This window comes from Lagenorhynchus albirostris, chromosome 8 (assembly GCF_949774975.1).
Source record: "Lagenorhynchus albirostris chromosome 8, mLagAlb1.1, whole genome shotgun sequence".
Classification (NCBI taxonomy): Eukaryota; Metazoa; Chordata; class Mammalia; order Artiodactyla; family Delphinidae; genus Lagenorhynchus; species Lagenorhynchus albirostris.
In genome coordinates this window covers 2,284,883-2,299,802 of record NC_083102.1, presented here as the reverse complement: position 1 = coordinate 2,299,802, position 14,920 = coordinate 2,284,883, and the positions used below count along the sequence as shown (strand labels likewise).

General features: G+C 55.6%; 1 pseudogene; it reads left to right on the top strand.

Moving 5' to 3' along the window:
* The first annotated feature begins 217 nt into the window (after positions 1 to 217).
* On the top strand, positions 218 to 1,220 carry LOC132524047 (actin-related protein 3-like; annotated as a pseudogene).
* The last annotated feature ends 13,700 nt before the right edge of the window (positions 1,221 to 14,920 follow it).

Sequence of the window (14,920 nt, the reverse complement as noted above, 5' to 3'; positions counted from 1 at the left end):
CCGTGGCACGGGGTGTACAAAACTAGGATATGCCGGAAATAGGGAGCCACCGGTTATCATCCCTTCCTGTATCGCTATTAAGGAGTCAGCAGAAGTGGGTGATCGAGCTCAGAGGAGGGTGATGAAAGGTGTTGATGACCTAGACTTCCCCACTGGTGATGAGGCAGCAGAACAACCTACATATGCAACAAGGCGGCCAGTCCCTCATGGCATCGTTGAAGATTGGGACGCGATGGAAAGGTTTACGGAGCACGTGATCTTGCAATATTTAAGGGCGGAGCCTGAAGGCCGTTATCTTCTTTTGACTGAACCTCCACTGAGTGCTCCAGAAAACAGGGAGGATACTGTGAATTACCGTTTGAGTCCTTCAGTGTTCCAGGCTAGTACGTTGCTGTATAGGCTGTTCTCACGGTAGCTGCATCCGGGACCTCCAGACACGTAGGAGAACGGACGTTGACCGGTACGGTGACAGACAGTGGAGACGGTGTCACTCATGTCATCCCTGTGGCTGAAGGGTATGTTGTTGGCAGCTAGATTAAGCACATTCCAATCGCAGGACGAGATCTAGCCTATTTTATTCAGCAACTGCTGAGAGATCGAGAAGTAGGAATTCCTTCAGAGCAATCCTTGGAAAGTGCTAAGGCAGTAGAGAAGCGCTATAGTTACGTCTGACCAGATTTAGTAAGAGAATTTAAGCATGATACAGATGGATCAAAGTGGACTAAACAGTATACTGGAGTCAATGCTATCTCCAAGAGAGAATTTTCCATTGATGTTGGATATGAGAGGTTCTTGGGACCTGAAATTTCTTTTCATCCAGAGTTTGCGAATCCAGACTTTCCTCAGCCTATCTCAGAAGCTGTAGATGAAGTAATTCAGAATTATCCTATTGATGTCAGACGTCCTCTCTACAAGAATATTGTCCTCTCTGGAGGTTCAGCGATGTTCAGGGACTTCGGACGTCGCTTGCAAAGAGATTTGCAAAGAACTGTAGATGCCAGGCTGAAATTAAGTGAGGAGTTGAGTGGTGGTAGATTGAAGCCAAACCTATTGACGTACACGTCATTACACACCACATGCAGCGATATGCAGTTTGGTTTGGAGGATCCATGCTGGCTTCCACACCTGAGTTCTACCAAGTATGCCACACCGAAAAGGATTAGCAAGAAATTAGACCTAGCATTTGTCATCACAATCCAGTGTTTGGAGTCATGTCGTAGAATTGGCTTCATCGTTATTGGGGTTAGGGAGGTGGGGAAGAAGTAATCTTTCCGATTCCCTGTTTTGTCTGGATGGCTGGTTTTGAGGTTGTAAACCTAACTTGAAATAGTAAGACGAAACATAATTAGACAGGAATATTTTAATAAGCATATCGACATGCGAATGTAGAGGAGAGCCAAAATGATTAAGTGTTTTACTTTAGATTGAATATTTGAATCTTCTGTGTAACAAAAAGAAGTGGGTTTTAGTTCTTTCTGTGCCCTGGTATTTTGTATATTATTGAATTACCCAAGATTTGATGGGATTTATCGGTATGTCGATAGCTCTGTAATGCTTGAATTGTACGCTCTGAAGTGTGCAATGCAAGAGCTTGTTTATATTTCATACTTTTTATACTATGAGGAAAAAAGTCAAAGAAAAACTAGTATTTGTGGGGAAAAAAGTGACCAAGTAAAGGAGAAATACAAAAAGTAGCCTATGAGGTTTGGCGTGCGCACACACTCATGGGACTCCAGTTAGTGGAAGTGCTCCCATACCCTGTGCCCCGCAATGGTTTTCTCTGCAAGTGCCTTCGGAACTAAGAAGCTAGTATCTTGGATTAACTGATGCCTGCTAGTGCTTTCTGATCACTTGCGTTCTGTTTCTCACTTTAAAGGAAAAGTAAAGACAAGACTGTTTGACCAGTATTGCAGTTCTGTAGTGTCATTTCTTATTAAAAAATGAACAATTTCATTACCCAAATTGGTATATTGAAAGCCTAACACCATTCTAATAAAGGCACAAATTTCTTTTTAATACTTGTTTTCAGCTCTTTAATCTCTTTATAAGTTAACTAGTAAGTCTATTTTCTTCAAAAAAAAAAAAAAAAGTACGGGGCATAAAAGTGGAAACTTTCCCTCGCTCCGCTCCCATCTCACAAAACTAGGACCTCTCCATCCTGGAACTTCCAGTGGATTCACAAAGACATGCACGTACGTACCACACGTGCACGTACATACACATGTGTGTATATACATATATAACATTTAATTGTATATTTATATATAAACAAAATATTATTTAGCGTAAGTAACAAAATCTACAATGTACATTGTCCTGCAATCCCCCCCTTCAGATTTCACGTAAAATGACAGGGTTTGGTTATTCCCTGGTATTATGTTACGTGGATGTACCACTATCAACAAATGTGTCTTTTAAAGACCTTTAGCTAGTTAAAATATTAAAGCACTTCTTTTTTAAAAAAGTAAGCAATCAGAGCTGGCTGAGCAGGGGAGGAGAGCGGCTAGCCAGAGGGCCCTCTGGGTGCCCACCGTGATGCCAGGCTGAGTCCGCCCGTCTCCTCCCCTCTTCCCCCCAGGGCCGCACCCAGCTTCCCGGCTCTTTCCCCTGTATGTTCCCCTCTGATCTTCCTGAGCAGCCAGCTGCAGAGGGTTTCAGGCCTGCATGGGGGTTCCAGCTGGGAGGCCAGGGGAGGGGGCAGATGGGCTCCGCCTGCAGCCTGGGGCGGCAGGGCCTGTGTGTGGACAGGGTCTAGGGCGACAGGTGGCACGTGACTGCATTTATCTGCAGCGTGTCACACTAGTCTTACCCGCACTGTAGGCCAGTGGCAGGTGTTACTGGAATAAACACTTGCTTCCAGTGCGATTGTATAGCCCACAGGCCCCGGCACACAGGTGCCACCTCCCCGTTCACGGTGCCATGTAAGGAAGACTCCACGTGTGTGGTCCGAGACCTCCGCCTGGACGAGGGGCCGAGGGCTGACCGCTGCGCTCCTCTCTGGCGGAGACCGCAGACCCACGCACGTCTCAGAGCCAGGACATTTTCACCATCACTGAGCCCCCCTCGTTGCTCCGACGGGGACGGAGAGGGTCGAGGTTCAGCCCCCCATTTGGCCCCTATCTGGCCCTGGGCTGCGCCTCCCACCTCTGTGCACCAGCCCCCAACTTTTTCCTCGGTGCGCCCGCAGGGTGTGCCGGCCGAGGGGCCCGCATCCCGCTGACGGTTTGCTTCAAAGGCGCCAGGTGCCCCCGTGGCCTTCCATCCAGCGTGTCTGACCGGCCTGATGAGGGTCCTTAGTCGTGGAAGAGTTACTTTAATTTGAGAACAGGATCCTTCCACTTTAGGACTTGGCTGTGTAACTAGCACATTTCTAGATGTGCACACGAAAACCGCAGCCGGTGAAGAGGCCAGACTCTTCTCACACATTTCCTTTGCCTCCGTCTGCCCTGCTCGAGCCAGCAGGTGGTACTCAGGGACCCTTACTAGCCCCGGGCCCAGGCCCTGTGCCGGGAGGTGTACGTCCCCCTGCAGGCCCACATGGGCATCGAACGCCACACTCCATGCCCACTCGGGAACTGTCAGGCCAGGGATGGCATGACTTCCCCTGTAAGAAGCTGTACACACAAAACTCAGATTGTCAGTCAGGGTATATTTTCATTTCAGTGAGACCAGCCTCCGGGCCGTGGAACGTGCTGGAGCCCTGTCCGAGAAGTGTTGGACCTTTGGGTGGGGAGCCCTGGGCGGGGGGCAGTGGGACACGGCCTTTCCCACTCTCCTCCCCACGTCCACATCTGGCCACAGCTGCAAGGACACCTGCCGGGTCCCTCCGACCGGCCCCTCACAAGCTACTGACCTGGAGTTTTGTGCTTCCTTTTCCAGAATTACTTCGTTTGCTTCTCATCATCCCTCTGTCGTTTACAGGGGAAAACACATGGGGGACAAATGAGGAAACCGAGCCCCTGGACGAGCTGCTGTCACTGCTGCTTGCTCCTGCTTGGAGCGAAGCAAGGGGACCACTTGTCCCTCCCCCAGAGCTGCCGTTTCCCGTGATGGGGCTGCAGGGTGGGAACCCAGGTGCCCCCGGAGTCATTCCTCGGTGTAGTGGGTTGAGCTGTGTCCTCTCAAAGCTATGTTGACGTCCTAACCCCCGGTTCCCGTGAACGTGACCTTGTTTGGAAATAGGGTGTTTGCAGATGTCATCAGGAGGTTAGGATGACGCCTTGTAGGGAGAGGAGAAGGCCGTGTGACACCAGGGTGGAGCTCCGGGAAGGCACAGGCCGGCGGCACCCCAGGAGCTGCAAGAGGTGAGGAAATTCTGCCCAGAGTCTTGCGGGGAGCTCGGCCCTGCATCTCTACTGCTCAGGCCCCAGGTGTGGTGCCCACTGCCCGCGGCAACCACGGGGACGGGAACCTGCCGCGGGGATGCAGCTGTGTGGAGGGTTTACAGATGGGATTCAAACCTTTGCAGACGTGGTCAAACGTGTTCCAGGAGGGAGAGGAAGAGAGAGAGGGGGTCAGGTGCGCAGCCATCCCGCAGCTGACGGCGCCTAGGGCCGCCGTGGACCAGCCCACACCTAGCCTGGCTGGCGGCCCTCACGCATCTGCATACAGCTGGCCTCCTCTGGGCATCCTGGGGACTCTGCACAGACGTGGGCGGAGGGGCGGGGACGCCTGGTCACACAGGGTGAGGACCCCGACCCCGGGCCCGGTTCTTCTCCTTTCATTGCAGACGGTCTCTTGAGAGAAGAGGGACAGAGTGTGGTCAGTGTGACACGAGTGGTCAGAACTGCACAGCGCAGAGCAGAGGTTGGGGTGACACGGCCAGAGCAGTGCAGCGTGTCTGGTCCTGGCTTGGAAGGAGGGCAGCCACCACGTTTAGTCAAAGCCGAGGGTTCCCTACGTGGCCGGCTTATCTTCCAATACAACTGATGATTTCCACTCATCCACCTTCAAACAGGGGAATCACGGGCACTTTCTAAACACAAACAGTCTTCGCCTGGAGGTGACCCAGGCGGTGAATACCCACTGAGTTACAGCACCACGCAGCATGTAAACACTGGCATCTCAGTGGGAGTAATGGCACTGGACCTCGGGCACACAGCAAACCTCCTTCCTGCTATTAAGGGGGTGGGGCTCTCGGGGCCTCAGCCATGCCTGGCAGAGCTCTGGCGACGTCGACCTCAGGGACGGGGGTGCAGGCTGGCCGGGCTGGGTGGTGAATTTCCTCACCTCTTCCAGGTCCTGGTGGCCAGCCAGTAGCCCCGGCTCCTACCACAGCCTCTGCGTCTCACACCCAGAGCTGGCCACCAGCCCCGCTGGCCTCAGGAAGGTGCCACTGACCGGTGGGAGATCCGTGCTTGGGAGATCAGTGCTCTCGGGCTGAACAAGGCCGTCCCTGTAGGAGGGCAGTTCTGGTGGAACTGAAAGGACAGCGTCTCACCGGGAGGGACCTGACGGGATGGGCTCTGCCTCATCTGGGGGACCCTGTTTTTTTGGGTTTTTTTTTTAGATGTTGGGGGTAGGAGTTTATTAATTAATTAATTAATTTTTGCTGTGTTGGGTCTTTGTTTCTGTGCGAGGGCTTTCTCTAGTTGTGGCAAGCGGGGGCCGCTCTTCATCGCGGTGCGCGGGCCTCTCACTATCGCGGCCTCTCTTGTTGCGGAGCACAGGCTCCAGACGTGCAGGCTCAGTAGTTGTGGCTCACGGGCCCAGTTGCTCTGCGGCATGTGGGATCCTCCCAGACCAGGGCTCGAACCTGTGTCCCCTGCATTGGCAGGCAGACTCCCAACCACTGCGCCACCAGGGAAGCCCTGGGGGCCCCTGTTTTTACCCCTCCCATCTCAGCAGCCCTACCCCTAAGCACACCCCTTGTCTTCCCGAGGGCTCTCCCATTTCAAACGCCTCAGGGCATCACCCAGGCCCAGGGCGTTCCCTGAGATCACCCAGGGACTGTATTATTCTCCCCACCCCCCCAGGAAAGCCACACAGATCGTTATGGCTCATCCGTAGACGGCCATTTCCGTAAAAGAGGGAGCTTGTCTTGTTAAGCAAATAAGATAATTGGCAGACGTTCATTTATCTGCTGTGCGAATTTTAATTTCCAGGGACTTATTTCCCCATAACTGGGGAGGGGTTAAATGTGCCAAGTAGTGTTTTCATGTCAGGGGACAGTCACCAAGGGGCGGTGTGAAGAGACTGCCCGTGTGTGTGTGCACGTGTGCGCCTGCGTTAGAATCCTTTCCTAACCCGGCTTTGAGAAAAATACATTCCAGCGTCTGTGGCTTCCCCCATTGTGACATCTCTGCTTTATTAGACTCTATTGTACCTTCCATAGCCTCCTTCTCTTTCCCCCTCATCAGAAGTTTCACTGGACTTGACTGATTTTGACCTGATTGAATACCATGCAACATTCAGATCTATCGTAATTCTGGTTTATTGGAAACAATCTTAAGTAGCACAGTTGTCTACAGTTTAGTGCATTTTGATGAACTTTATTACGTGAATAGAGGTAAACAAAGTATGATTTTGCCAAGTGACCGCCACACCTCGCAGACGGCCTCACGGCATCTGACTGTCCTGTTCAACGACGTGTCATCTGTATCCGTCTGTCCTTCTGGCATCCCGCGGTTGTAGAATTCCAGCTCACAGAGGGACAGCCCAGCTTCCAAGAACAACGCTCTTACCGCCATCTCCATGCAGTCCCCCAGACTCTAGAACACTGGGCTCCCGGGAGCACCTGACTATTTGGGGGAAGGCCTCTTAGGGCGGGGAGGCAGGGCACACGGATGCTGCGGTGGGGTCTGTGAGGAGGTGGGGACAGACGCCTGGGGAGCGGGGACCGGCAGGAGGGAAGATGGTGCTGCAAGGACGGAGGGACGACGACCAGAAAGAGCCTCGTGCCCAGAGCTGTGAAGCGAGGAAGGAGCAGGGCGCCTCCTGGACTGGCCTTTGGGCAGCAGAGCCTGAGTTGGGGTTGGCGGGGGCTGGGGGAGTGCTGGCCGGTGAGCTCTGGCCACAGGCCCTGCCTCCAGGTGGACAGGACTGGACAGCAAGGAAACAAACCGTCTGGAGCCCAGGGCTTGAGGTCCGCCCAGCGTGAGGAGGGGGACAGGCTGATTTCTTCCTGTCCTGTCACCACAGGAGGGATCGAGGCTGTGACCTCCCAGGCGGGTCCCCATCCTTCCGGGGAGAGCAGCACAGGCTCAGCCTCTGAGTTGTACTTTCATGCTCACAGCAATCAGAACGGTTTAAGAAGACGGTCCTGTAAGTTCACTGCTCTTTGTGAATTAGTCTGCGTGAATTGCCAGGGTCACCGGGTGCCACTGTCCCGGGAGGCCGGTCCAAGCAGCAGTGAGAATCTCCCCGACACGTCTGGGCTTCTGTACTTAGACAGTCTGACTTCTCAAGCTGCCCAGCTTCTCCACCCGCTCCGGAAGTGTCCATAATTCCCTGCACTGACTGAGCCGCTTGGGGCGCCAGAATGAAGCTGGCCTCGCCGTCCCTCTCTGGGTGGGACTGCTCCCTGCTCGCCGCTCGCACGCCATGCTGGGGTTTTCCCCCTCCTCCCCCATATCAGGAGCGTTTCTCAGGAAAGGACGGGTATCAGTCATTTACATGCTAGTATGAATGAGCTCCAGCTCATATTCCCCCTGATTCATCTGGTAAATATCAACCGAGGGCTGCTAGGCTGTACGAACTGGGATATGGAAACCTCGGCCCTGACCTCTGAGTCGTAGGACTAGAAGGGCCGTGGAGGGAGACACGTGAACAGAAGTCGAGGTGGTAAGTGTGCTGTTTTACCCAGGGCACTCCTAGGAGCAGGGTGCCACTTAATGTGGACGAGGTTTGGTTGAGGAAGGGTTTCTGAGTCTCGAGGTTGAGGGGGAGAAGAGAGAAGGTGTGTGAGTGGGCAGAGGGCTAACACCGCGAGCCCCACCCAAGATTACCAGCCTGGAGGGTTCTGGGGGTTGGGTGTTGCCGGGAGGGTGGACGTACAGGCTGGAGCCCGACCCTCTGCTTGCCCGGTAACCTGACAGCTGGGAACTCGGGACGGTGTGAGTGGGAAACCCACACAGTCTTCTCTGCTTTTTCTGGGCTTGGGACAAATGCCAGTGTGTGTGGGCTAAGACAACAGGAAAAGGTTTCTTGGGGGTCTCTGATGAGAGGGGACACCCTGGGTCCAGGTGGGCGTGAGATTGGCTGAGCTGGATGGATTGGGGGCAGGAGGCAGCGGGGAAAGAGCTTCCAGCTGGACCACAGGGTGGGTGGTGGTGCGTCCAAGCAGGGTAAGGGACCAGGGGCAGGTGGGAGACCAGGGGCTTGGGGGGCTGTGCCGGGTTCAATGTTGGATGCATTTAGGGACGTTTAGGCAACCTGACAACTTGTTCAGGTGGGTCTAAAGGAATAAAGCTATAATGGTGGGATTTTAAAGATAGAGAGGATGGGCTTCCCTGGTGGCGCAGTGGTTGAGAATCCGTCAGCCGATGCAGGGGACGCGGGTTCGTGCCCCGGTCCGGGAGGATCCCACATGCCGCGGAGCGGCTGGGCCCGTGAGCCATGGCCACTGAGCCTGCGCGTCCGGAGCCTGTGCTCCGCAACGGGAGAGGCCACAACAGTGAGAGGCCCGCGTACCGCAAAAAAAAAAAAGGTAGAGAGGATGAAGGGGATGAAGGGCCCAGCGGGCCGCTAGTTGCTCTCAAATCACAGCTTGGGGTGGCCTCGTGTGGGCGGGCTGTGCGTCCTGCCAGCACTGAGCTTGGAGGGAGCAGAGGCCTCCCTGACGCCCAGGCAGCTGGGGGGCAGAGCTGTGATGGCCAGGCCTTCTCGGGGACACCAGGACTCAGAGAAGTTCGGGGCCTGCTCACGGTGGCACAGCTCGGGAGAGGAGGAGCTGGGGGCCCTGGAGGCACCCTCACCGTGGCCCCTGTGGGCTCCCACCCTGGACTGCGTCTCCTTCCAGGGGTCCTCCTGCCTTGCTACTTTCTGGGGTCCCACTCCCGCTGCAGGTAACACCCTCGGCTCTCTGCTGTTCCGAAGGCTCCCTCCCGTGTCCCCTGATGCCACGGCCACCGTCACCTCCACCCAGTCTCTGCAGGCTTCTTCCTGAGTGACGGCTAATGACAATAATGACAGCAGAGACGCTGGTACGGCAGGAGCGGTGTCTGCCGCGCTCTCTCCTAAGTGGTCTACGCACGTTCGCTCCTCTAACCTCCAGCGCACCTCCGGGTGGGCGGGTCCCGTTCTCAACGCCCGGTTTACGGGTGAGATGACTGAGGCTCGGCTGAGTCAGGGTGGGAGCCGAGGGAGCAAGCGGGAGGCTGCAGTGGCAGCCCCGTCCCTTCCCTTTTTGGGAAGCACAGGCAGTCGGGGCGGGACCCTCGGCGGCTCGGCCACGTGTCGTGTTGTAGGGTCAGCAGGACTGACTGTGTCCTGGGGCCGGTGAGGAGACGGCTGAAGGCAGCCGGGGCTACAGGGTCCTTGCCCGACGCCACCCGGTGGGCGCCCACTGCCTGGGCCTTGCAGCTATGGGCCAGGACAGTCCTGAGGCTGGCCCTGTGCAGGTTGGCTTGGGGATAGGCGGGCCAGGATGGGCACCTGGCCGGGTGCAGGATGGAGGCTGGGAGGAAAGCTCTGTGTCTGGCCTGGGACTGGCCCCAGTGCACAGGTGACCTGGGGAGCCTCCCACTGGCCAAGAAGAGTGGAGTTCCTGCCTTGCTCACGTCTGGATGCCCCGCTGGTGTCTGAGGGTACCCGCACATCAGAGGCGGCTGGAGCCTGTGTCAGGTCACACAGCAAAGCCACAGGGAGGGGGACCTGCAGATCCCGGAGCAGGAGGTGGGCAGCTCTCTTCACACACACTCACACACACACACACACACACACACACACGTGCACTCACACAGGCATGCACACGCTCACGTCTGACTGGGGTCCCAGGTGCTCCAGGGCTTGGTGTTTCACCCCTGGAACCTCAATCGCTGCCTTGTCCCCATGGGCCTCTCCCCGTGCAGGGTGAGTGCAGGAGACTGACGCCCTCAGGTGTCACCCATCACGCCCTCCTGCTGAGGAGGGACTGTTGGTAGCAACAGCTGTAAGATCTAGGAGGCTAAGGGGCCTTGGCAGTGATCTTGATGGAGAAAGTGCCCCAGGTGAGGAAGTGCCCCTTGCAGGCTCTCCCAGCACAGCCACCAGAGTGATCCTGTTACAACCCCAGTCCCAGGTCTCTCCCAGCCCCAGAACCCTCCAGAGGCTCCCATCTCACTCAGGGTCAAAGCCAAAGTCCCCACAGTGCCCTTCAGGCCCTGCATGGCCCACCCCTTCTCTGTCCACACCCGCTCCCTCCTCTTCCCTCCATCCAGCCACAATGTCCTTCTCAGTATCTTGGCCAAACGGGCACGTTCTGGCCCCGGGGCCTTTGCACGTGCTGCGTCCTCCTCCTGGGAAGCGGGTCTCAGGTGTTGTCTGGCTTGCTTCCTGACCTCCTAGCCTCCTTCCTCGAGACCCTGTGCAGGCCTCGCAGTGAGAGGCCAGCCCTTCACCTCCCGTCCTACCTCCTCTGCGCTCCTGCATCCCCCACGGACCACACGGCCTCTTCGTCAGTGTTTATCTTCCACCTCTCACTAGCATGGACGCTCCAGGCTGGCAAGGATTTTATCTGTTTTGGTCACGGTTGTATCCCAGTACCCAGAACAGTGCTCTGTTCACAAATATTTACTGGATAATTTCTCTTCAGACATCTTAGAGAGAGACTGGGGAGAGAAGGGGAAATGGGTAAACCGAGGTGGGAAGAGTTTGGACCAGAGCAGCTGTGGCAGGCAGCCCAGGGACCTGTGGGACAGTGGGAGGGGGCAGAAAGGGCCGGTCACCCGGGGATCCGTCCTGCCAGCAGTGCATCTGTGAGCGGCCTTGCCGAGAAGGGCCCCTGCAGCCAGAGCTGGTTAACAGGCAGCCGGGGCTCCTGCGCCCATGCTGGTGCCCGCTTTCCTGGTGTCCGGCCTGTCCCAGGGCCTCCATTCCCATAGGTGAGGTCTGTGCAGCTGCTGGGCCTCCTGCTGACCGGGGGCTTGGCCCTGACTTGACCTGGGGCTTTACCTTCCCAGAGGCTTGGGCTACAGTGGACCCAGGTCTGCATCTCACACTCCCGGCTGTGGCCCCGCGTGGCTGGCCGCCCCTGGCAGCCCCTGTGGACGCTGGGAGGGGCTGCAGTCCACACAGACTTACTTAGTGGCCTGGGGACTCCAGCCTGCCTGAACCCGTGGGTCTGGTTGCAACCCTCTTCGTGCAACAGGACAGGTGACCTTGGTAGTGACCAAAGGCAGCTGAGCGACAGGTGGCTAGCTGTGGTGCGGTCAATTGAGGTGTTTGTAAATGTGGACTTGTCCAGGCAAGTACATGCACATCACAGTTGTGAAAGTCCTTAAAAATACCTCGGACTCCCCTCTTCTCCCACGTGGACATGTGGGTGCCTTATCTGAGCTACATATTTATAAACTACCCGGATCTTGGGTGATTTAGATGAGCAACTTCTACGTTAGAGTTGAGCGCTGATATCCTTAATCACCTGGCAGACAGGTGCGGGGGGCCTTAGTCTGCTGGCCCTCTGCTTATGACTTTGCCCTTTGCTCCCACAAGCTGTCCTTGGAAACTCAGAAGCCCGCTGCACCAGTGCCTGGGCGCTCCCCTGGGGAGCCCCTCTGGGCCTGCCCTTGGAGGGGGTCCTGAGCTCCGGCCATCCCTCCGGGTGCCCACCTCCCCCCGCCCACCAGTGATGTCCTCCCATGCAGCGTGCTGGGCCTTTGCTCCTCTGAGGGTCGCTCCACCTGGGCGGGGGAGCTCTCAGAGGGGGTGGCTCTCTGCGTCAGAGCTTTGGGTTGCGAGGGGCCGAGCAGGCCTTCCTGTCGGTGCTGCCCGCTGTGTCCAGAGACAGAGCAGCCCCTCGGCCGGCAGGCGGGAGGGGCTGCTGGGGAACAGGGAACACAGGCAGCACGGTGCCCTGGGTGTCCTGAGTGGTCCTGAGCCGCTCGCAGGATGGCGTCTCGTCACCAAGAGCAGCGGCGCCAAGGAGAGACAGTTAAAGGTTCCCCTCGTCTCCCTGCCCTTGGCTGCTGGGGGTGGGGGGCGTGGCTGTGATGGACCCACTGAGCAGCTCAGGTGAAGGCTGGGCACCAGGTACACCTGTCGGAAAGGTGAGTCCGTGGAATGGCGGTGCTTTCATCTAGGCCTCCGTCCCGGCGGTGGGGTGCAGGTTTCAAACCGTTCAGGGCTTAGATGTCAAGAAGCTGTCCATCCGCCGCTGGGTCAGTCTGGGTCCCCACTTCTTTTGATATTCTGACCCGGGAACCCTGACCCAAAGCCAGCTACACAATATCAAAAATTCAAGACAGTGAAAACGGCACGAAACATCTTAGATTTATTAGAAAAAAGGTTTTACACCATTGGCCCCCTGGAGGGGACCTGGGGACCCTCCTGGATCCATGGGCCACGTTTTGAGAACCACTATGTTCGTCAAAGCACGTCCTGATGCTGATGTCAGACTCGAGAGATGGGGAGATAGACTCAACCCCTTTAGTGATAGGAGTTCAAGGTGACATGGCAGAAGGCGGGGATGTGGGCGGGGAGGACGGAGGGGAGTCAGGAAGGCCATCCACCCACAGAACTCTGGCCGAGGACCAGGTATCGCGTGAGAACTTGATCCTGGGGTTGAGGCCGCTGGTGGGACCCTTTCATCCCCCACATTCACGTGTTGTTACCCGTGATCTTCTATTATTGCTTAGCCTGGCTGGTCATCACACCTGAAAGCTAGAGAGGGGCCTGACACCCTCTCCCCAGGCCCAGCTTGACCCTCGGGCGTCCAGTCTCTCTGGTGGGACGTCCTCCACCCGGGAGCTGCCTGGGTTCAAAGCCCAGCTCCACGTCTCAGGACTGTGTGATAGTGGGCAGCTTAACGTGCCTAAAACTCGGATACCATCTGTAAAGTGGCGCCCCTCGTATTTGCTGTGACAGTTCAACGAGACAATGCTTGCAGGACTCCGGGCACCTGGGACGTAGTAACCACGGTGGATTCAGCTACTGACTTTCTACCCAGGACTCTGGTTTCTCTGGGACTTGGAGGCGGTGGGGGGTGGATGTCTTCTCCGCAGGGCCAGTGCTGAGTCCCCTGCTCTTTCTAAGCAAGGGGGAGCTGGTTTCAAGTTGCAGGTGGTATCTTTCTCTGACCTCTTTGCACATCATCTCGTGAAATACTCTGTAAAGCCCTTTCTTCCCTATTCGAAGGACAGTTCAAGCTTAGTTTGTTTCTATGCTCTTTCTCTGTCTTATAAAACATGTCTAAAATCTTTCTAGAAAGACCTTTGGGTCTGGATCCTGGTCCATCCTGTAGGTCTGCTTTTGCTGAGCCTGGTCACCTAGGTCAGGCTGTCCTCAGTTACCAAATGGAGAGTAGATGTCTGGCCTCCCTCTGGGGCTCCGATGACACAATGGCGTGGTCCACGTGTAAGAGCTGCGACAAAGCATTTAAGTCGTATTAAAATGGTTACTTTTGACGGTCCCCTTTATTTTTTCATGAAAACCTCAAAGGACTTAATTTTGGTTTCTCTTTTTGCATTTTAGTCCATTTTCCCTCCCTTTTGGGACTAATTTCTCAAGAAGAAATTCTGGTTTTCCTTTTCCTTTTCAGATGATGCTACAACTGGTTCTGTGAGGCCGTGTGTCTTTTGGGGTTCTCTACCTCATTCAAAGCGGGACCGATGTCATGGGTGCTCTGTTATGCCTCGGCCCCTGGTGGGTGACCCAGACTTGTCCCCGGTAACAGTCATCTGTGCTTACTCAGCTCTGGAAGGAGGCTCGTCTCATCTTAATGTAACAGGAGACCAAACGGGGGCCGCCTGACACGTTTGCTTGTCCAGTCTCGCCTGGAACACTCAGCCCCTTGGACACTCACAGTATTAAGTCTGCTTAGAAAAAATTGGAAGGAACAATTTTTCGATCACCACCCCTTGGCCGGGTCTTGGACTACACTTACCCTACTCTCAAATCTGGTCTTTCCCTACATTCCTTATCAGTTGTGTGCGACCATCATACCCAAACGTAAATCAAACGTGATATTTAATTTGTCTCACTGCCCCGGCTGTGAGTTCTGCAAAGCCAGGACGGGATCCATCATTTCCAGCGCTGTCGAGGATGCTGGCCAGCGGCACGAAGCAGGAGCTGCGGTTTCCACGCCTGGCTCTTCTGCTAGGATGGGCTGGCCTCAGATATTCTAGATGTGGGACAGAGCAGGTGCCTTTAGGCTTTCTGGGCGAGTAGTATAGATCTGTGTGAGCTTCATTTCTGCAAGTCATTGCTGGAAAGCATCCAAGCTCCCGAGCTGAGATTTCACCTCTTTTTTTTCTTTCCTCAGCCTAAGCTGGGGACACAAGCCTGTTTCCTCAGCCACCCAGGGCGTCCCCTCCAAGGCTGGGGTCAGATGCACAATTCCCGCCAGGATGTTGAGTGGAATGTCTCTCTCAGGTGAGAAAACCAACGACTAGGGACGAAATTCTGCAAAGCAGAATGAGGAAGAGGCTTGTCCCAGCCCCCGAGGCTTTCTAAGTCCCGTAGTCATATAGGCAGCCCCAAGGAGGGGGCCCCTCCGTCAGTGGCCGAGCGGCTGCGTGCAGACGACACAGGTCAGCAGGGAAGCCACAGCCCAAGCATCTCCTGAGCCCTGAAGTCCCTGTTTGTCCTCCTCAGCCTTTGAAAGCTCTGGTTTTCTCTCTCTCTCCCTTCCTTCCTTCCTTCCTTCCTTCCTTCCTTCCTTCCTTCCTTCCTTCCTTCCTTCTTTCCTTATTCTATCTAAGAAGCAGTCTTTTTTTCTCTCTATTTTTTCCCACTGCTGATGCCCAGAATATTCTAGAACCTGACCTCAGAAGCGCAGGCTCAT